The sequence below is a fragment of the Hoplias malabaricus genome, chromosome 11, assembly GCF_029633855.1.
Source record: "Hoplias malabaricus isolate fHopMal1 chromosome 11, fHopMal1.hap1, whole genome shotgun sequence".
Lineage (NCBI taxonomy): Eukaryota > Metazoa > Chordata > Actinopteri > Characiformes > Erythrinidae > Hoplias > Hoplias malabaricus.
The window spans coordinates 22,070,805-22,094,813 of NC_089810.1; the positions used below are offsets into that span (position 1 = coordinate 22,070,805).

Below are 24,009 nucleotides of genomic sequence, written 5' to 3' on the forward strand. Positions count from 1 at the left end.
ATTTCATTAAATTAGTGATTGATACTTTGACATTTACTATGATTGTTCTTTTAATTCCACCTTTGTTGAAAATATTTTTTTTCTGGTTCAAATGTGTTTTATAGCATTTTGAAACAATATGATTAAAATACGCAAAATAACAAATGGTTAAAATCTTGTTTAAATATGTCTGTAATTACTAGGACTTCCATTAATGTATTAATATATATATATATCACCAGAAAACAAAGCCCCCCTTATCTGCCTGTTGGAATAATTTGCAGTTCAAACTTTTATCACATAATTATATAAAGTAAAGACAACACGGTCTGTTTGAAGTACTATGTGAATGATAGTAGGGCTGGGCAATTATTCAAAAAGTAATTGAAATTGACATTCAGAATTTCTAATCGAGATAATCTTGTCTATACCGATTATATGAATTTTTTAAAACAGTTTTTTAAAATTCTGTCCCCACTGTCTGCCACATGGAAGCAACCTAAACGCTGAGGCTGACCAAGCAACTCGAGCAACTTGTGCCAAAGAGAAACACAGCGTCTGTGGTTTGTATGTGCTGTGTTTTGACTATATTTAAAATGACACTGAACAAAAGAAGTCAAACGTAAACGCTGAGAAAAACACAGTTTCAGCGACCAAAGCCCAATCACACACCAAATATAAACAGTGCTCAAAAAACAAGAGAGGAACAAGCTCCTAGCAACATTAGGAAAAAAATGTCCCAGCTTTAACACTGGAGCATATTTACAGTACAAGCCTCATCACTGAAGTATGAGGGTCAAAAATACAATAACAAAATAATCCTTCATTAATCGTTATTGTGGTAAAATGTACATTTAATCGTGGTATTGATCTGCGCCCAGCACTAAGCCTTTGTATGTTTTACACTTTAAATTTGAAAATATTTTACAAAACACAAATTAAACAAAAAAAAAAAAAGGAAATCCAAGCGTTTACATCTTCAGGCCTCATTCTGGGAGGTGTTTACACTAGAACGTTATCAGAATGAGATTATGGTATTTGGCCTGAATTATGCTACTGTTTTTTACTTTAACTGCTCAGGCTGTTTGTGTGGGTATGTATCTGTTGTTTGTTTATAAATGTCCTTATCTTTTGCCTCATGGGCACCGTTTGCTTCTGCCAAGCTCAAGCTACTGATCCACTGCCTCCCAACAAACACTTACACACACACACACACAGACACACACACACACAGTGTTTCTGAAGTAGGAGAGTTTGAGTTTGTTCCTCAGCTATAAGACGGATGAAGAGGCACATGTGAGGAGTGGGAGCCCACTGTGGACCACTGCAGACGAGATCTATCAGCGAGGCAGAATGGGTTTGACCCTGTGGGGTGAGCCTGAGTCATTAATACAGCAGCTCTCACACATGCGGGGGAGACAGGACACACACACACACACACACACACACACACACATCTCAAACAGCCTGTCTCAGAATGAGCTGCTTAAAGATGTAGTTTCTATTTTTTTCTGTGTTGTTTTTAGGTAAAACTCAGGACTCTGCAGATTATGGAAAGTTTTCCTGTGCCAGTTTCTCTGTCTGAACTATCAGTGTTTGGATTCGTCTTTACAGTGGAAGCAGTCCCAGAAGAGTCTCTTTTTTTCCAGTCTCTGCCTTGTTTCTGCTCCTCAGATAAGCCTCTTGGCATCATTGTGAACAGATCATTTATACTGGAGGTTTATTTGGTCTTGTAGATGGTCATTAAATAAATAGCTCTACATGATTTGACATGATTCCTCCACTGAAAGATGGTGCTGAAGGCGCCTGTTCCAGATGGTCTTCAAAGCACTGTAAATGTATTACCATGAATCACATTTTCAGCCAGAAAGTACATAATGCATTTTCACACTGAAGTCTCCACGATAACATAAGAAACCAGATCCGAACCTACGTTGGGCTAACACCAAAACGTCTCAGGTCTCAGAAAGCTCTAAGCAATATTACAAAAGAACCACATCTAGTTTCTTAAAGATTCATTTTAAAGAAAAGATTTGTGAGTCGTGTGTTCTTTAAGCATTGTTTACTAAACAAATGATCAGATAACCTGGGCAATATCCACCCTAGTCCCACCATCAGTAGTATATTGTAATTGTCCTAATATAACTTAAGAAAAGAAAAACAAAAAAAAACATTTAAAGGGCCTGTGTTTTGGGAAACCTCAGCTTTCTGAACAGGGGAAAAGATACAGTAACAAAAGAAATGCCTGTTTGATTTTGTGGGATAACGAGAGATTTAAATATAGTCATGTAAAAATGAATGATGACTGTTTCTTGGCACCCAAATCTACACAAATGCTACAAGTGGCCCTTAGGGAAAAATAAAATACAACGGGAATGTATCCAATAAACTTAATGTCACCAAATCTTATTTCAAGTCACTAATTTACATTTATAAACAATGTAAGTGATGAAGCCTAGGTGCAATTTATGTAAAAACAAATACTGGGTTTTAAGCCTGCAGTGACATGCACTCTGGTTATGTCAAGATAATTATTATTCTATGAGCCAAAAGCCTTTCACTAGGGTCCAGTTTCTAAACCACTGGTGAATGCTGCCAGAGAGCCCTGACATCAGTTCATTGGATTACAATAGCCGGAAGGCTCTCTCAAATTCAATTAGGAAGGGACAGTCTGCTCTGCTGCATTTCTGCGGCTATTCACACAAGTAATAGCCAAAAGGCTCAGCAGGTGTAGAGTTACTGTGGCCTTGCTGATGCTTAAGTGTTCACAGGCAGCACTGAGCGAGTTTTACTAGGTGTTCAACAGCACTGAGTGGTTGTAGATATTTACCCAAGAAATGGTAAAGCAGAATTTACCTCTGATAAAATGTTTATGATGAAAGGAGTCTACTTTCTACAACAGAATAGTGTCTACAAACAAAGACTCATGTTTCCAGAGCGGTAATTTTACAGAAGGATAACTCACACTTTGAATGTGAGTCAATGGGACAGTATTATATGAGAAATTTCACAGCATTTCTATTGGTCCCTTTATTGGGGTGTGGTGTTTGCAGAGCCTGGTGAGTGTTCAGATGCTTCAGACAATTTGGTGTGTTCAGTGAGAGCAGCGCTGCGAGCTACAGCCCTGAGCTTCATGATTTATGTAAGAATTCCCAAGTTTTATTCCAATAATAACTAAATGTTGGGATGGTTATAGGTCAATTTTACTCGTAAAATAGTTTTAGGTTTTTGCTGTTTAAGTTCAGTGTGTTTACGTACTGGAGTTCCAGCTGGTGTTCATGGTGTGGCTTGAGAAACCTGTTGATATGGATGTTGCCATGGCTCTGTCTTGTGTCTTATAGACTTTGTGATATACTTAGAGAGACAGAAGACACGGCCTCACAGTCAAATCAAAGCAAATCAAATTTATTTATATAGCACTTTTCACAACTGATGTTGTCACAAAGCAGCTTCACAGAATTCCAGTAAGAAAAAAGATTTGACATGAAATGTAAAAACAAATGTAAAACCCTCAAGTGAGCAAGCCAGGCAAGGAAAAATTCCCCCAGCTGAGGAAGAAACCTTGGGAGGAACCAAGGCTCACAAGGGGTGACCCATCCTCCTCTGGTCAATCTACTGGTGATGATAGTTAGTAGTCCATGAGAACTTCAGTGTAGGGACAGCTTCAAGGCACTTGGTGGTTGCTGGAGCGTGGGCAGCTGGTCTGAAGCGTGGAGGAGGGTCTCGACAGTCATCCATCAGTGTCCAGACCATCCATCAGTGTCCAGACAGTGTCTGTGTCAGTGTCACAGTGTCTTAGCAAAATCAGTATTTTGTTGCTGTACATTTTGACATTTTAAATGAACATAGGTCTCACTCTATGTCCACAATGCTGCCAAAACTGGGAGGCTGAAGTGTTGCACAAGCTTACTTCATCACATGACTCTAGTCACCTTGTCTTATCAAACTGCTGCTCATGTATCATTACTGGGCAGCTCAGTGAACCTGAAGAAAATACTAACTGGTCAATCTGTACACCAGCTAACAAGTCACCAAAGAGTGGACCAAAAATGGTTGTGGCATCGTGTGAGGTAGATACAAATTGTGAGATATTTACAATATTTTCAGGTCTAACTGTCCACTCTTAGAAACATTGTCTAACTGTCCGAGGCCAAATATACAGGACTCTTTGTGGGCATCTTGCCTGCCTTGTTTTCTTTCAATCTGGATGCCGTGTACACTCTGTGATGGACGTTTCAGCCGGGTCCCATCATTTAGGAAAACTCCCAGCATGCAGTGGGCTGTGGTGTTTTCAGAGCCTGGTGAGTGTGGGGCCGGTGATCGCTCTTTACTCTTCAGACAGTTTGGTGTGTTCAGTAGGAGCAGTGCTGCGAGCTGCAGCCCTGAGCGTCATGATTTATGAAAGAATTCCCAGAACCTTCTCCCATGCGATACAAGCCGAGTGAGTTATTGTGTGTGAAGTGATTTTTTTATTGGCTTCTCACACAGAGTCAGGCCACATATTGAGGGCGGTATGAAATCATATAGATCACACTGAGAAGCCATAACGCTTGTGTTGAAGATGTATGTGGACAGTGGTAACGAAAAATATCTGCAGCAAGAGCTGAACGTGTCAAAAACAAACTGAATGTGGTGAATTTTCTTGTTACACACTTGAAAACGTGTGTAACAATGTGATGTGTATGGAAACACTGGTTCCTCACACTTGCCCACAACTCATTCACAAAATTGGTTCAATGAAACTGAAAAGTATTTTCTGGAGCCAGAATGTAATGCTTGTGGTGGTCTTTCTTCAAAGGGTAAATAAATAAATAAATAAATAAATATTAAAATTTTTTATAGGGGGTAATATACATTACATAGTACAGTTGCTGCAGTTCTGAGCCCAGAACAGAAACAACAGGGGCTCTGTTTAAAGACAAAATTGAAGTAAATAATACTACAAAGTGTTCCTTTAAGCATTTTCACATATTGTCTTGGCTTTAATACTAGAAATGCCATTCTAGGTTTTTGAGATATGACCAGTTTGAAAAAGCAAATACAAAACATGCCCACTGTTCCATGACTTGAAATAAAATAGTGCATTACTATAAAACAGCATTACAAAAGAATCTTTTATTTTTTGCTACATCCCTGGGCCTATTAGCAGTCATTTTACTGTACGTAGCAGATTGTGTTTGGTCTCCACAAGCTTCCACTTTTTCCTGCTAACTCCAGCCCCTACGTTGTCTGTGGATTTTCATTATCCTTCTCGTCTCATCTAAGAATTTGCACGTTCAGAATCCATAGTTGTAATTTACACATTCTTTGGACTGTTTCTGTGTGGGTTCTGGTTTCCCTGGTTTAGTCAGAGGTCAGCTGAAGTTATTCAGTAATTTAATATAGTTATGTTACAAATATAAAAACTTTGAATACAAATATTGTCTCAGTAAATGGTTAGGTAAATGACCATCCGCATCCAATACTGTACTTTGGGAAGTCATGTTCTGCAGCGCAGTGTCCTTTTGAATGCACTTTTTGTTATGAATTATACTGTAACTGGCATCTCTAATCAGGGCATAATTACATTAGTTTTAACAGCTCTCACCTTTGTTGAAAGCATGTCTGAGCAGGTTTCACAATTCTGAAGCTCATAACTCTCCAAATGAGAAATAGAAAAGCACCTGCTTTTCCTGAAAATATAATCCTGCTTGATTTGATTTCAATTGACCTCTGGTCATGAATGAGATGAAAAAGTGTGTGTGTGTGCAGGGTAGGGGGGGATGGGTGCTGAGTTGTGTGTGTTACACAGGGGTCTATACACTACCCTCTAATGAGAACAGGACATTATACATGAGCTGTCAGCAGACAAGATGAGCTCATGACAGTATAGAGAACTAATTTTAAGAGGGATGAGTCCCAAGATTTCCATTACGGTGAAGTATGCACACACACACACTCTCTCTCACCCACAGAATGCAGTCAGCACCACCTTCTGCAGAGAGTGGTGAGTCAGACTGTGTGTGTGTGTGTGTGATAAGCAGTGTGCTCATGAATAGTTGAAGCAGCTCCCTGCTGAGATAACGATGTTTGCCGATGCCACGACAAACAGAAACAATAAACACACAATTAATTATGTGCAAAAAACAAACACATCGCGTGCCAGATTTTGCCGTGACGTTTATGCATGGGCCACTGTCTCACAGAATCCAGCAAAAACCACCAACTTTCATAAGCACTACTCCACACCTGATCATCACATCAGACGTGAATGTCACCTTGCCTTGATATGCCAGTGATTTCCAGCAATTTGCATTCAGGAATGCTTCTGACATAGGTGAGACACGTTACACAGAGCTTTGTTGGGCGCACTGCAGTGTCTGATCCACTCATACTAACCAGCACACCACACCGACACAATGCCAGTGTCAATGCATTGCTGAGAATTATCCACAATCCAGATCATACTTGCTCTGTGGTGGTCCAGTGGGGGGTCCTGATAATTGAATAACAGGATGAAATGGGGATAAGAAAGTATGCAGAGAAACAGGTGGACTATTCTGTAACTGTAGAACTACAAAGTGCTTGTATGTGGTCAGTGGAGCTGAGAGAATGTAGAGTGATTGAAGGTAGGTTTTCCTAATCCAGGGATGTTCAGTGTACGTACTCCATGCCCAAAGCAAGTGCTATTCATAGAGGGTTATAAAAACACTTTAGAGTAGCATGCATTGACCACACATGAATAGAATATTATTAGCTTAATAATCTATTTCATTATAGGAGTTCAAACTATGTAATTTGAGAATTAACTACAGCTAGAAACCATATTTCACTTGGATGATGTTTGGGTCACATCTGGCTTTTGAATGTGCAATGGAAGAATGTTCTGAGATACAAACAGTAATACATGGTAGAAGCAGTAGTAGCCATTGTAGTATATTTGCAGGGTTCAGTGGCTACATTTCCGCAAACTGTTTGACTAGATAACGATCACTGATAGAGTACAAATGAATATCAGTAATTAAAATGACTTTCACTGTGCACTAAACCCCTGTTTAAGATCAGTTTACTCAACTGTTGGAGAGATCACCCAATATTTTCTCTACATTAAAATCCCATATCAGATGACAGATGAGTGACCCCCTCCCCTGTAATCAGGCTCCAGCAGAGTTCTCAGCAGGACCTCTCTCTTCTGAAGCTCAGCTTTAAAGCCTCCAATCCCCATCATCTGCACCAGCTCATCTGCTTTACTGCCACAACTGGCCATGTTGTTCTCTACTTAACATGTGCATAAACATATAGCACAAAGAACAAGGGGCATGCACAGTGAGATATAGACTGTATAGGAGAAACTTTGAAGACACCTATTATAACCAGTGAGTTCAGCTACCTTAAAGGGGACATCTACGATTGTGGCAAAACACTGTTCTCTCTGGTTTGTTAACGTTCAGAGGCTCTGCATCTTTTAGGGTGGAGTGGTATGTTTGAGGAAACAAATATGACTGTTTTTATGTGGCTGTAGTTGAACTTGTCTGTAAGTTTTTATCCACTGTTTGAATTGCCACAGAAACTCATTTGTAACTCGAGTGGTTTGGTTTTGTAGTAAGTTTTAGTAATGTAGTTAGCTGTCTATTGAATTTGGAGAGTCAATATGTTAATATTATCCACCTATGGAGCAGAAATAGAGCAATATTTTCACCTTGGTTTGTACTTTTGAAACTCTGAATCTGCTGTGAGCAGAGAGAAAAGAAGCCTAACATATCTGGCTGAGACAATTTGTTTTTTCAGTCATTTACTGACACCAGGGCTTCATGAATGTATTAGACCAGTTTTGAGCATGTAGACAGAACTGAGAGCTATCAAATGGTGAGGAAACATCCTCAGAATAATAAAAAAAAGTGTTTTTTGATTACAATATTGAACGTCAAGGAGCACCCATCTTTTTTAGAAAACAGATACTTAACTGCACATACACAGGTTTTAAGTAAAAATAAAAATAAATAAAACCCCAGAAAATGACATTGGACACACTGGAACTGCTGCACACAAGTCTGAAATCACCATAAATAATGTGAAGGGCTAGAGGGATAGAAAACCCTTATTACTGGGCTGTGAAAAAGTGGAACTGCATCCTCTGGAATAATAAAGCACCGTCCAGTACATTTGAGATAAGCATGAGTGGCTTTTGTGACCCAGAACTAATTATCCAACATGAGTACCTTACCTCACTAATGTTCCTATGGCTGAATGCCATCAAATTCTTACAGGAGTGCTCCAACACTTAGTGTTGAAACCCTTCCCAGAAGAGCAGAAATAGTTACCGCAGCCAAGTGGATACACCATCTATTAGTACTCTTCATTTCAGAAGAAATGTTTGCTAGCCAGGTTTGCAACTGGCCTTACAATGCATGCACTGCCATTCTTTTCGATTCTAATTTATTTACATAATGACATATAGTAAATAAATGTAGTGAGCAGGAACATTACATATCTTGAAATAGTTTTTTTCAGTAAACAACCCAACATTACAAATGAAAGTATTTAAAGAATAATTAACCATAATCTTTTTCTTTGGCATTTGTTTAAATAAATGTACAATAGGTGCTAAAACACCTTTCAATTAGTTTATATTGCAAGTCAGCAACTTTTCTTTACATTTCTAAGTACAGGGACATCATTATCTGAGGTAATCATTCATATGCTACAGATAAAGATTAGGCTGAAAGTGCTGTAAATCCTGCTGTGCAGCAACAAGCAATGTACACAGTCACATTTCGGTGGTGTAACACATAGTTGTGACTGAGTGATGAACGCTGTGTGTTGATGGAGAATGCGACCCGTCCTTTGATGTGCATTTGGAGCCTCCCATTTCAAGTAATCTCTGGACGTCGGACAGTGACATATCACCCAGTCACAATCTCATGAACTAATGGGAGTCTTGTTCATTTCTTATCACGTATATTGATGTGATTGGCTGACCCTGTGGGCATTTGAGGCCGATCTACTTTGTCAAGTTGCGTCTTCAACCAAAAGGCTTTGAAGTTCATTTCCCTTTCCCATAGGAGAGAATGAACAACAAAGGGATCTTTGCATTGCCGTAGTTTCTCCTAGACAACTACATGATCAGATGGAGAGGCAAAGAAGACTTTATCTCAAGTCTCCTGCTGCTCAGATATTTGTCCTGAGAAAACGGTCCCAGGAATCTTACGTGTCTCCTCTTGAGTTTTAGTAGAGATCTCAGTAAAGTCAAACACTCTGCTTGGATTATGTGATGAGATCATAATACATACGTTTAGCTGCAATCCAATTTAAAAAAGGAGATTGAGCATTTCTCATTTATGACTAAGAACCTTTTCAGTGTTGATAACACTGTTTTTATCTGGGTCAGAAATATGTAATTGTTCATTTTTGTCTAATGCTTTTTCTCCAAAGGAACTTCAAGTGGATCACTAGTAAGTCTCCCGAGCCATCGTTGAGCAACATTTGAGCAATAATATTTTACTGAGATCTTGTGGAAACTTCTTGAGAGCAAAGAACACAATAACTGTCATGGATTTATGATGCAAAGCTCTGACTGATTACTTTTGTGTGAATTTAGCTAGGTAGTGTTATCAATTCATTAAGATTTCATGAGCCAAGCAACAATTTTTCTTTTATACCGTCCTCCCACAATTCTTCTGGGCATTTTTAGATTCTAAAGTTGAATATGATTAATGAACCAAATGATGGCATTAAGTTGATATAGCACTACATCTACTTTTCTGACATAACCTTTGTTTAGCCTTGGGATAGTAAAATATAAGGCATGTTCACAAGTATGTTGCCTTATGTTCACTGTTACTCTTATGTATATAAACCTCTCTGACTCTGTACTATCACAGAGGTGTTCCGTGACCAGTAGGACACCTAGTGAAAGCTGGGATACAGCAGTGATTAAAGACTAGAGTGAACTCATCTGCACATTGTCTGCAATCTGGACCCTAATCTCCTCATTAATCTTCACTGGAGTGAAGAAAGACTGAAGGAAACACTCAGAGACTAGATTAGCCACATGATTCACACAAAATCAAAATGAACAGTTCAGGCTAGTCACAATAGATAGGGAGATATCAACAGCTTGTTCTTCTGTTCACCAGACACAAGCCCATGTCTTGATACACATTTTGAGTTTGATTTTGCAATTGATTCATCAAGATGTTATCACAGTTACTGAAAATATAACTAGAGGTAACATAATAACTCATTATGACATTGTTCAGCCTTTTCATATGGGATTGTCTAACTCTAAGCAGAGCATTTTGGTTCTCTTGTGAACTGGTCTATGGTGAGCTGCAGGGATTAGTACATATTTAAAATGAAAAGGGGATGAAATAGAAGAAACTTTGGTTTTCTAACATATTTTCAGTGAATAGTTCATTAAAACAAAAGCTTGTAAACCCTCTTGAATGGTCAGGATATCTGTATGCTAACTTTTAATACTCACTTCTATTTATTAGATGTCTTCAGCGACAAAACAATAAAAATGATTTATCCCACTGTGTGCTCATCAACTCACCTCATAGCATGCACAGCACTAGGTGGCACAGTTGTCTGGGTAGTCACACACTGGGTAGCTGGCATTCTCCTCCAGCATGTTGAACTGTCTTTTATATTCACAGCAGTTCAAAAAGAAGTAGTGGTTGGAGTCACATGTTGTGGAGGAACCAAATGCATGCCCACACCGCCCCAGGTTGTGGCACTGTGAAACCTGTGGGGGTGAAACCTGTGAGAACTTTTGATTGGGAAGAAATCCTGCAAATACTTAAAATTATATAATCTAGTAAAAATAGATATAATCTAGTAAAACATGGGCTTAAATGAAGGAATTAAAGCTTTTTTTCTAGAACTGTGCAAGGAAAGGATAACTTCTTTATTTTTAAGACTATATGGGACCACATTTCAATTGCTCAGTCTCATGCATGTAATATTTTCTTACCTTTATTTTGTGTTAGAAAACAATAACAAATTTACAAAAGCCAGAGCTGAAAATTAATTACTGAATAATCGTACAACAGCTTTGGGTTAAAATATCAGGTTTTATCATTTTACGTATCATTTTCACTTAATTTTGTTCATGCTTCATGTGTGCTGTTTGTATACACGTCTTTATACTTTTTATATTTTCACTGGAAGTGATGGGGTTAGGCATTAGTAGTGTTAGACTTTTGTTTTAGGCCGAAGAAAGGGATAAGAATATTCTGTGTGCCCTGGTCTGCTAATCAGGGCTGTAATCAGCTGTTGACTGATGGTGTTTGGACCTCACTTGGGTGACACTGTTGCTTTAACAGATCTTACTGTAAAAGGGTTTGTGTCACTGAGCCTAGCATCGGGGACCATAGCAAACACTAGACTGCAGGAGGCAGCTCTAGCCCACCACTGGGTGCCTCTAATCAGGCCTGGAGTTGGAGGGAATCCTCTTCACTATAAGCCACCATCTCTGATAATTAGACAAGCCTGAGGATTCAGGCTTAACCTGAGGGAATCTCCCTTGGAAGCATGGGAGCATGATTCAACCAGTGAAGGAGTTTTTCTAACACTGATTATTCTCTGGGAATCTACTGGAACAGGAGTTACATGATTTTCCTTTTTTTAATATAATGAACTAAGACAATAACATCCATCCATCCATCCATCCATTATCTGTAACCGCTTATCCAATTTAGGGTCGTGGGGGGTCCAGAGCCTACCTGGAATCATCGGGCGCAAGGCGGGAATACACCCTGGAGGGGACGCCAGTCCTTCACAGGGCCAGGCAATAACAGTACATTTTTAAAGTAATTTCAAGGTATTTGTTTACTTATATTTCAATAAAATGTTGGGTAAGATAATATTTTCCTTAGCATTTGTTTGCAAGCAGTTTTTACACTATATAGATTTGGTGAAACCGGAATTGATTGCTGTGAAAAAAAAAAAAAAAAAAAAAAATATATATATATATATATATATATATATATATATATATATATATATATATATATATATATATATATATATATATATATGCATTTAATCATTATATACTCATCATGTATTATATACATTTAATCATTTTTATTTTATTTTTTTATATATTCTGTTTTAATTCTATTTTAATATTCTTTAATTGTTTTAAATGGGTGCAGCAGGTAGTGTCACAGTCACACAGCTCCAGGGACCTGGAGTTTGTAGGTTCATCCCGCTCCGGGTGACTGTCTGTGAGGAGTTTGGTGTGTTCTCCCCGTGTCCGCGTGGGTTTACTCCGGGAGCTCCAGTTTCCACCCACGTTCCAAAAACACACGTTGGTAGGTGGATTGGTGACTCAAAAGTGTCCGGAGGTGTGTGTGTGTGTGTTGCCCTGCGAAGGACTGGCGCCCCCTCCAGGGTGTATTCCCACCTTGCGCCCAATGATTCCAGGTAGGCTCTGGACCCACCGTGACCCTGAACTGGATAAGCGGTTACAGATAATGAATGAATGAATGAATGTAATTTTTCTGTATCGCTCTGTAAATCACTTTGAATTGCCATTGTGTCCCAAATTTGGCTTGCCTTCCATGTTTGTAACTGTTGTTCACTTACATTTTTGTTTGTTGTATTTAAACTCAAAAAGAGATTTTAGAAACAAAACGGTCAAAGAGTAATCAGAAACCTTTTTCTCTGTGGTATCTGTAGATGATGCCACACTTTCCCAATGTTTAGGATTTCTGGCAATAAGCAGAAAGTCTAACCTGACAGATGAACCAAGCTTTGGTTTGTGGAGTAGTGAATCTATAAACTGGAGTATGAGTATGATGAGATGAATTTGTAATAAACAACAAATCATTAACATACCTGATTTAGTCTAATTAATGGATGAATGCCTTCAAATCCTCAGAGAAGAACACTGAAATGAAAGCTCTATCCTCTTAGTGCAGAAACTGCTCACATGAAGTAAACTCTGTGTGCAGCAGTGCGCCCTCTGCAGGTGAAGGGTGCTCCCGGACCAAAGCGCAATTTGATTGAATTTGCTCGGACTCAGAACTACTTTCACGCTGTCTGTGCAATGTTACTGCAAGCTTCCCATTACCATTCATTTGGCCTGCTGAGCGGTTCGCTTAAGAACGGAAACCTTCATCAGACTGAGGAGCAGAGCTGCCATCGCCAATCTACAATGTCAAGAATGTGCCACATCAAGATGGAGAATAAACTGCACAACTGGACAGGTTAGAGTCGAATAATACCACTACATACCAATAAAAAAAGGGGTTGAACTGAATCACTGGTAGCCTAGAGAAAAAACGGTCATAAAGTGTGTGTGTGTTTAAACTACTTGCATACCGACTTCAAAATAAAGCTGGCCCCCATCCAATCAGAGACTTCACCGGCAAGGGTCTAACGTCTTTTCCAGTTTCTTTAGGTCTTCATTTCCTCTTTTTATACAGCAACACCAACCTAGACATCTATCTTCTCAGTGACATAACGATATAAACCTTCAATCAATACCTTTATTAAAAAACAAAAACAAAACAAAACAATATGTTTTTGCCTTCTACAAATAGCCAGGCCTTCACACCAGCCACTCCTGGATAACTTAAACATATTTCAGCTCCTTCCTGAATCATATTTTTATTTTATACGTTTCAATAGCTTGTGTACAATAGGCCATTTTATTAGAAACTCCAGCCTCGAGCGCCACCTTGTGCACAAAATAGGATCACATTCACTCGTTACACATTTCAAAATAAAGGCTCCAAAATAATTGTTTGCTTATAGACATAGATCTATGGATACATTTTATTACAAGCCCAAAGAGATCAATTTTAATATATATCGAAAAATGTTATTGTTTAAACTTAAATATATGAAGCTAACATTGTGATTATACTATTTTATAAATGTGTTTAAGGTTATTTAATTGTTCAAATTGCACCTGACCAACTGAGTTTGACTGAGGACATTCATGATAAAAGTTTGAATGAATAAGAAATACACACGCTTTGATAAATGCCACATTTGTGATGTCATGCTGGGCTTTCTCTCTTTCCCTCTCTGCTCAGTAAAATAGCATTTTGGAGATTTTAGGGCAACAAAGACATGAACCAAGATAAAGATATTATTCCTGCTCCATATGTGGGTAATATATTTTTGTTGTAGGTAGACCTGACCCTAAGGCCATGTCCACACAAAAACAGCATTTTAAATAATTGAAAATGTGTTTTCAAAAAATCTCTAAGGGGGAGGTTTTTGAAAAACCCATTGTGAGTGTTCTAGTGTGGACGAGGAAAAGGGATATTTTCAGAAATGCTGGCTTCACACAGCTGATGTCACTCTCTCTTGCTGAAATGCAAATAGTTCCTCACTCCCTGTATACTGAACTACATACGTCATAAACCTACAATGTACACATGCAGCTAGCACTAGATTTCATATTCCTGTATATGAATAAATATAAATGATGTATTTAGGTATTAGAATACAAAATATAAATTATGCGGTATTACACTTGCGTAGTGTAATTCATAGAACATACTGAGTGCTTTGGGATTAAACCTCTGTGTTTCTGTAATATTTAAAAAAATACAGACAGAGTGCTAACTGCATGAAAATAAAAACAGAGCGAAAGTACTACAAATCAAACAACTTGAATTACAAAGTGTTTCTGTGACAATTTAAACATTGAAAACAAAAACATACAAAAAAGTTTAACTTTAGCCATGTACAAACACCATTTCCCCCTCTCAAACATACCTTTACACCTTAAAAGAACTGGAACTTCTGAACATTAACAAACCAGACAACAGAGTTTCCACACAATTGTTTGTGAACCAGCAATGTTTCAATAATTTAACTGTTGCGTTTGCAGGAAAAGAAAAGAAAGAAAAGAAAAATTGTTTTATAAATCATAGAGTTTTTCTCTTAATACCATTCATAATGGTCCACCACACAACTATTCTGACCAACAGTTGTGCTTTTGTCAGAAATTGACAAACTGAAGTGATTTGCGCACTTTGTATGGCATCAGATGAGTTACAGGCTGTAGTTGTACATTTATTGTATAGGATTCTTGAGCATATCTGTTTTCAGTTTAAATAATACCTCAAATTGTCCCTATATTGGTTTTAAAAAAAAACAGATGAAATGATGTGCAATCTGCAATCGTTGCAGGTTCTGAAAATTAAAGTCCAACATGTTCATAAGTGGGTGGCACGGTGGCGCAGCAGGTTGTGTCGCAGTCACACAGCTCCAGGGGCCTGCAGGTTGTGCGTTTGATTCCCGCTCTGGGTGACTGTCTGTGAGGAGTTGGTGTCCGCATGGGTTTTCTCCAGGTGCTCCGGTTTCCTCCCACAGTCCAAAAACACATGTTGGTAGGTGGATTGGCGACTCAAAAGTGTGTGTGTGTGTGTGTTGCCCTGTGAAGGACTGGCACCCCCTCCAGGGTGTATTCCTGCCTTGCACCCAGTGATTCCAGGTAGGCTCTGGACCCACCCCGACCCTGAACTGGATAAGTGGTTACAGATAATGAATGAATGAATGTTCATAAGCAATGAAGCAGGGCACCTGTAACAAAAAAAATATATATATATTCTAGTAAATGTATTGATGTTTCCATCAGTAATGTCTCTATATAGGTTTGTGTTGGGAATGAGCTGTATGCAGTTCTATATATAAGCAACTGAATTAGATAAAATGTGTTGAACTTGGATTGTTAAACTGAAGGGAAATGGTTATCATCATGTTTATAATTTTATACGATTTGAATTCTCTCTTTCTTTCTCTCTCTTTGTGTGACTGTGTGTGTGTAGGTGGTATCTCTGTAATTTTGCAGTACATACATTTAGGTTGTTGACTGTGATTCATCATTATCATTATTTTTCCATGAATGAGCAGGCATCTGATTCAAAAGCTGCCAGAAATAAGTGTGTGTGTGTGTGTGAGAGAGAGAGAGAGAAAGAAATGTTCCTGTGTACTGAGGCACTGCTAATGAGGAGCAAGAGACAGCTGAAGCACTTTAACTTGAGACAAACTGGAGCACTTTAGCTTCACTAAGTCACCTCATCTACAGCTCTTGTTTTCTTTCTATTTATTCCTCTGTGGAGTCGTACTGAAGCAGAAGTAAAAGTGCTTTTCTAAGAAATTACTCAGACAGAAAAGAAGTTCATTTTTAAACAGCTCAGTAATGGAACAATCTGAGCTGAAGAAGGTTAGTCACCAGAGTCATGACAATAAGACAGGTCTACAGATCATTCAGTAAAGTGGGATCAGGTTTATCAGTTTTCAGCTAAAGTAATGGTCTGGGTCAGGAGATAACAAGATATTCTTAGTTTGTATTATATCCAAAATTACACAGAGTGCATGCAGATGTGGGCCACTTCTGTGAAGCAGCTTTAATGAATTGGAATTATGGTAAACAATAAGTGGCCTACATGGAAAAAAATGTCTATATATATATATATACACATATATATATATATATATATATATATATATTTATAGACATTAAAAAGACATTAATATAGTCTATATGTCACTAATTGGACGTTTGTAGGGCCAGTTTTTTATTTTTGGACAATTTGTTCTAAAACAAAATGACAAAGCAAATTAAATATGCACTAATATTGACTACAATATGTTTATTTTATTATTATTTTTTTTGTTAGTATTTTGTTTGAAAACTGCCTAAGAAAGTACAAATCCCTCAGCATTTTATATAAATACCTTAGTAATTATTAATTATTTACTGCAATTAATTAATACCCACCTGTGTTTACAAGTGGTGTTGGTGTACAGTGGTAAGAAATTAAATTATTATTAAAATAAACTAACTTCAGTCATGCGATTACATTTTAACCCAGGTAAATGTTTTACATTAGTAATTGTATAAATCAGACAAAGTCTAGCGTTTTATGTTAAAAACATCAATCATCAAAATATGTAATGGTTGCAAAAAATAAAGCTACCAGAAGGTGGCAGTGTTACAGTGACTCCAAAGACTAGCGACTGAACCTCTGCCTTGAATCATCTGACTTGGTTAAAGTATAGTTAGGCATATACGGAGTTTCCTGCCTTTTAGAAATCAGTAACTTTTTAAAAATGGCTATAAATTCAGATACAATGAGAGCACTTTATAAACATCAATCACACCAATGCTTTATGCCGCTCTGTTGCACACATTGTATAGAATCAGACAGATTTTTCACAGTCTTTGACTTTCTGCCATCTAGTCTTGGAATATTATGTTCATATTATATTTTTTCCCATCAGACTACTACTGTTGATGTTGCATATGTTAAGAGATCTCTGAAACAAACAAATGCCCCACTAAAACACCCTTTTGACTGTAAAGTTTTTCATGCAGAACTTCTTATCAGGATCACGTGTTGATTCCAGAACCTACCCAGAATCATTGGGAACACACCCTGGACAGAGCAATAGTCTATTGCAGGGCATTAAAAGGCACATATCCACACAATCATTTAATATGCAGTAAAAATGGTCAAAAGCAGTACAGTATGTTCATAAGCAATGATTTTTTCCCCCCGTGAGCATTTATTAGACAGGTTCAGGCCATACACATGCAACATAAAGCATAATGAAAAATTATAGTAAACAATAAGGAAATAATTAAAGCATAACATGTACTAAAAAGTAACAGTGACTGCTTTTGCTCTATTCATTTTGACTGTGACCCTTTAAAAGGAAACATCTAAGAGGAAGCGTAAGAAGAGGCAGTAGGTTCAGTACAAAATAGCAATGATGTATGAATGCCCTCATCTTGTTCAGCTCTTATAGATTTAACACTCAGATGAAACTGAAGATAAGCGTGAGTGTTCAGTTCAAAAGTAGTGTGTGTCAACACTGGCAGGGACTGTGGGAGTGTGTAAGGTGATATGTAGAACCACATACAGCCCCTCATTATAACATACACCATCCATTTGAGATCTCACCCACCTCACATCATACTAAAGAAAAGGTGAGAAACAAAGAAAGAACAGTACATCACTCTGACCCCAAACCTTTACTCCACCAGTAAAATGTCACCCTATAAGTCAATACACACACCAAAAAAAAAAAAAAAAAAAATACTGCATCCTCTCTGCATTTGTGTAACACCCTGTACAGCTCTGGGCTACTATTGTTGCTCGTGAGTGAGTGAGAGTCTTACATTAGTTTAGATTAGTTATACATTTTTTGTATTTTATGTTTCTTATGCCACTTCTGGAAAGTTATCTTATGACCTTCAGTAGGTTTTAAACATAAAAAAACACTATTACCCAGATATATTTTATCCCTTTATACCTGAGTCTTTAAGACTTCATCATGAATGGACAGGACAAGAATGCTGTGGGCTGAATATATGGACACGTGTAAACAAGCTGGCGAGGAGACGAAAAGAATCATTATGACACACGTCCTGATTTTTTTTTTTCACTTCACTAGCTAATGTCCACCTTTGAGTCAATGCACATCAACATTCTCTATCCTCCCTGCTATTGTGTGACACTGTGTATAGCACTGCTTTCCCAGCTGCTTACTCAGGATTACTTTTGTACTCTTGGAGTGGGAATTTATCTCCTCAGGTCTTCAGGGAGGAGTCAATGCGTACCACACAGCTTATGTTCCATTAAAGAAATATACCACCAATTTCCTGCCTAATCTCTATCTGCTGCATCGGTAGCATATGGTTAATTATAACAGGCAATAATTTCAGTCTGCTTCCCTTTCCTATTTAGAAAAGGACAAAAAGCACATTGACTTCTAAAATAATTCTAGTAGAAGCCAATGGGCAGTTGAACATTTAGGTCACAGTCATACATTGACCTTCATAATGTTTGGGACAAAGGCATCTCATCTATTTGCCTCTAATCACTGGACTATTAAATTTTTTGATTAAAATGTTTAAAATGTGCATTGTTAGATTTGAATAACAGAAGGACCAGGGCTGTGCCACTGAAAGAAATGGAAACCATGAACAGCTAAAAGTGTTATTTGCCCAACTTCCGGCTTACAAAATTAAATGTTTGGAGTATAATTAAGAAAAAAAGCACTGGTCTGCTTAATAACCTTAAGGGAATGGCAAACCAAAGAAGACTTCTATAGCTTATGACACAAGAATTCTGACCATAATTATGAAAAATCCCTATACATTGGTCCAACAGATCATAAACAATTCTGGAGAAAGGTGTGGATGGAGGCAGAGTCTGGAAAATGGATTTGTAGTCAGATGATAGCAAGATTAACTTGTATCAGAGCGATGGCAACAGCACAGTATGGAGGTAGCACAAGATTCAAAGCATACCACTTTATCTGTGAAGCATGGTGGTGGGAGTGTTACGGCCTGAACATGTATGGCTACCACTGGTACATGGCTCATTTATTTTTTTAAAGTTTTTGGGTGGAGGTTTCAGGTCTTTTGTATATCATCAGATGGTCAACCCAGAGTCATGCAGTCACATCCTCATCTCTGGTCCTAGGTCAAATAGACCAGCTTCTGAGGGTGGGCTGTATAGGGCGCAGCCGGTAATTATGTGCTCAACAGTCTGATCTGTTTACCGCACTTGCATGCTGCAGTGTCTGACAGGCCCCACTTTTTAAGAGATGACTTGAAGCGGCCGACCCCACCTCCTCCTGGTTTCCTGATGTATTGTTGGATACGGGAGGGCCCAGCTGTCTACCACGTCTGTTTCCAGGATGTTGCCTGCCAGGTGTCCCTGGACAAGTCCTCAGGGATAGACCACAGTGGCTCTTGTGCTGCCTTATTATAGAGATGGTGAGGCTTGAGCCTGCCTGGTGGAGCCGGTGTTGTTGTGACTTTGTGCAGGATGTGCCAATCACACCTCTGGGCTTATCTTGCCAGGGTGAGTGTAGCTGCATCCCGCCTGAGACTGGCCAGGGTGATTCCAGACGGTGCGGTTGAAGGCAGTATCTACCTTGTTAATATGTGGACTTCTACTCCAAGCAGGGGCACAGTATTAGGCTATGGGTAGGACAAGAGCTTGCGTGGATATGTGAAGGGTCTGCTGGAAAGCTCCCCAAGCCGAACCCACCAGGTCAGCGGATGAGCGAAACCCTTCTGTTACCTTGGCCTTCACTTTAACCAGGTGTTGCTTATAGGACAGTGTCCTGGCAGACTACACTTCTGGTCGTAGTCTGCCAGGATGCTCATGTCTCAGTTTAGACTATCTTCCACCACCTTCCATGTTGAGTGTTGAGGCATGATGGCCAGATGATTGCATAGCCATACTTGGTATATGTTGTAGCTGGCAGGTTGTGAATATAAATGTTGAACAGCATTGGTGAGAGGTGGTCTGGCCATCATATGTTCTGTACGATGAAGCTAGGTTTCAATAGTATCTCCATAATCATCTTCACCATATGCCTGTCCTGGATTATCCTAAATAGTTTCAGATGTAGTCCATGATACCACATGGTGTCATAAGCGGCTGTCAGGTCTAGGAATACTACTCCAGTTTTCCCATTATCCTGAAAGTGCTTTGATGTTCTAAGTCAGTAGGATTACCTGATCCACCGTTGACTTGCCTTGGTGAAAGCCGTCTTGTTCCAGTGTTAGTTGATAGATTCCACTACTTCAGCCTACATGGTCCTTCGCATGTCATCCAGCAGTAAGACTGTTGCTGTTGCATCCATTTCTTCTGTGGAGCTCATCCTCATCCCAACCCGGGATATAGTTCTTGTTGTAGCCACAGGGGATATTGTGCTTTGCTGCACTTAGGAGGACCTCACAGTAGGCTGTGAATGCAGCGTCCACATCAGCTACTTCTGGGTCCATCAGTTCTTAATAATAATAATAATAATACATTATATTTATATAGCGCTTTTTAAAAACTCAAAGACACTTACAATAGTCATACATTAAACAGTACAAAACATTAACAAACTGTACAGAACCAGCATGAATAGATTAAGTTCGAGAAGTATTATAAGCAAGGGAGAAAAGCTATTTTTTTGAGGTTTGATTTGAATATAGAGAGAGTCAGAGAATGTTGAACCAGAGTGGGGAAAGAGTTCCAGAGTCACGGAGCAGATCTAGAGAAGGCAAGATCACCATAGCTGTAGCTGACAATGAGCAGCCCGGCTGAGGAAGACCTGAGAGTGTGAATGGGTTTGTAGGGATGGAGAAGAGCAGAGAGCTATTAGGGAGCAAGTTTATTTAGTGCTTTGTAAGTGAGAAGAATTATTCTGAACTGAATCCTGTACTTAATGGGAAGCCAGTGAAGATGTTGGAGAGGTGAGTAGGCGATCAAAAACAATCTGAAGTCTGTGAACAGAGGAAGAGCTGATGCCAAAGAGAAGAGTTTTGCAGTAGTCCAAACCGGTGGAGATGAAGGCATGAAGAAGGATTTCAGTAGCAGACTGAGAGAGAGATGGCTTGATTTTGGCAATATTACGCAGATGGAAATATGTTTTGATTATAGAACTAATGTGAGCACTAAATGAACGAGTTGAGTCCAGAACGACACCCAGATTACAAACCAGGGAAGTTATCAACGGAGAGAGTTATTCCTTCCATTTCTGCTATAAAGAACTGCTATTTTGCCTTCCTGAAATTCTACCTCCTGACTGGTTTGCCAACTACCTGCTGTACCAGCGATGGTACTTCGAAGATGGACGGTCAGTGATGTGAACAAGGGAACCTGTCCAAGCCACATCTATCTGGTTTCAAGTTGTTACTACAGCATATGGTGAAGGTCTGAGTTGGTTTAAGAGTTTCAGCATGCAGAAAAGAAGCTTGGGGTCTCTTTTGGAGCGAAGAGCAACAGTGCATCAACGTTAGAAGCCCACTCACTCAGCGATTCACTGTCATGTGATGTGTGTTTGTATCCCCAATCTGTATGTTGGCAGTTGAAGTCTCCTGCATAGATGGTTGGAGCAGGAACATTCACAACAGATGTTTCTTGGATTTTGGTGACCAGCCATTCCATGTTGCAGCCCGTTGGATAGTGGCTGGTTACTGACCAGCTTAGTCCTTTCCAGACAAAGGTTGCTATTCCATATATCTTGGTGTGGATAGATCCAGCGAGAAGGAACCCAGCCAGCTTGAGGTTGTTGTCAGACACCCAGTGTGTCTCTTGGAGGAGAACAGCTGCCACTTTATTGGAATCAGCAAGATGTCTGATGACTCTGAGTTTGGCAATAGTAAGGCCCTAAACGTTGAGTTGGAGCATTGACAGACCTTTCGTTTTCGACGGTGGGGCGCCAGTCTTGAGGAAGACGTTCTCAGGTTATACTGTCAAACATATCAAATGTTTATTCACAGAATTCATTAACAGCTCAGACTTTTCATTATTATTTTAAGCAAAGTGAGTTAAAGTTTGTTAATATTAGTTTTGAGTCAATGCATTTCAGTTTTTTATGAATATAGAAATGTGTTGAACTGATTGATATAGCAGATGGCAAAAAGTTTGAAAAACACTGGAATATTCCTGTAAACGTGTCTAATTAGGTCAGATGAGGAGATGTGTTCCGAGGGACTTGCCAAAGTATATCTGAGAATTGCGTAAAGAGGGGGTCCCGCAGGGGCTGCTCCGTATGGGCACACCTTTCCAGATATCAGCTTATCAGTATTCAACATGGTCACCACTACTTTGGACTCATCAGTGGCTCGTATGCTCCTCTGTTTTTAAGCCTTCATCTATGATGCAAAGCCACATGCTCTTTGGGCAGCAAAATCAATGAATGGCAATATTTGCCTTCAGGAACTGCTGGGGCTTGGTGGAAGAGTCACGGTGTGTAGGATTTGATGGTTTTGTAGCATTTGCGTAATGAGTACATGGTCGGGTTTACGATCATTTTCACAAATAAAAACAGCTGCAAAACTGAATTTTCTGAACTTGTTGCTATTCCAAAACTAGTTTTTAACTGGGATCTGGCATGTCAGTTTCTGGACATGTAAATACATTACAAAGTTAAATGTGAGTACCAAAATAACAAACAAAGAGTAAGTTAGTTTTCATGATTTCATTCTAAATTTTATTATCATGTTTGGCTGATGCCTTGCACCCAATGATTCTGGGTAGGCTCCGGACCCACCATAACCCTGAGCTGGATAAGTTACAGAGAATGAATAAATGAATGAATGTTTGGCTGATAGCGACAACAGCACAAATGTTCACATCAAAACACAACAACCTTGGTCTTTTCAGGTAGCTTTAAGCAGTGATATTTTCCCATCTTCCATCTGTATCATCACTGACAGAACACTATTGTGTTTATTTCTTTTACATCATTAGAAAACGGCAGTTACAGAACCTCAACATTTCAAAACCAATGTGCAAACATAAAAAGTTCAAAATACTTAAAATGATTCTAATCCTAACCCTAACCCTAGCTCATCTCCCTGAATGTAACTTCTGCAACATTTCAGGTGGAACAAAAAAATCTATTAGTTGCCAGAATATAACGTTTTCTGTTGCACAATTTAATGAGGATGCAATATCTTAAGTGTCATAACTGCAGCACCATTTAAGGTGGAAATAATATTCTGTTATGAAGCTTAGTGACAAGAATGCAACTGCTTCACCATAAAGTGAAACAGGGCCAAACTAACAGAACAAGCTTAGTCACCAGAATGTAACTGCCTATTTAAGGTGGATAAAAAATAATGGAAAGCTTGATGAAAACCAGAATTTATTTTACATATTTAATTATTGTGAGTACTTCATTCATCCATTCATTCATTCATTCATTATCTGTAACTGCTTATCCAGTTCAGGGTCGCGGTGGGTCCAGAGCCTACCTGGAATCATTGGGCGCAAGGCAGGAATACACCCTGGAGGGACTTGTGAGCACTTTCCATTATTTATTTATTTATTTATTTATTTATTTAAATCTCTATTCATCACACACCTCTCAAAAAATATCCAGTTTCACACAAAATATTGAGCTAGGTTTTTGAGATCTGGGTTGGAATTCACATTCCGTCTTGACTGACGCATTGGGTTTTTATGACTCACCTGCTTCCCAAAGCAGAATTTAATGTATTTATGCAGGAAGCTGTAACTGATTTAAGGTGGACTTTTCTGTGACTCACTCAGGTTT

At 38.8% G+C, this 24,009-nt stretch overlaps 1 long non-coding RNA gene across 1 annotated transcript in view; it reads right to left on the reverse strand.

Annotated features, from left to right (window-relative positions):
• The window catches only part of LOC136710082 (uncharacterized), a 52,329-nt gene extending 39,400 nt beyond the window's left edge, over positions 1 to 12,929 (reverse strand). The window contains exons 1-2 of the long non-coding RNA XR_010804565.1: positions 12,805 to 12,929; positions 10,514 to 10,705 (exon numbers count right to left, since the gene is read on the reverse strand). This is a non-coding gene — a long non-coding RNA (uncharacterized lncRNA). The remainder of the gene's footprint in view (positions 1 to 10,513; positions 10,706 to 12,804) is intronic.
• Between the last annotated feature and the right edge of the window lie 11,080 nt (positions 12,930 to 24,009).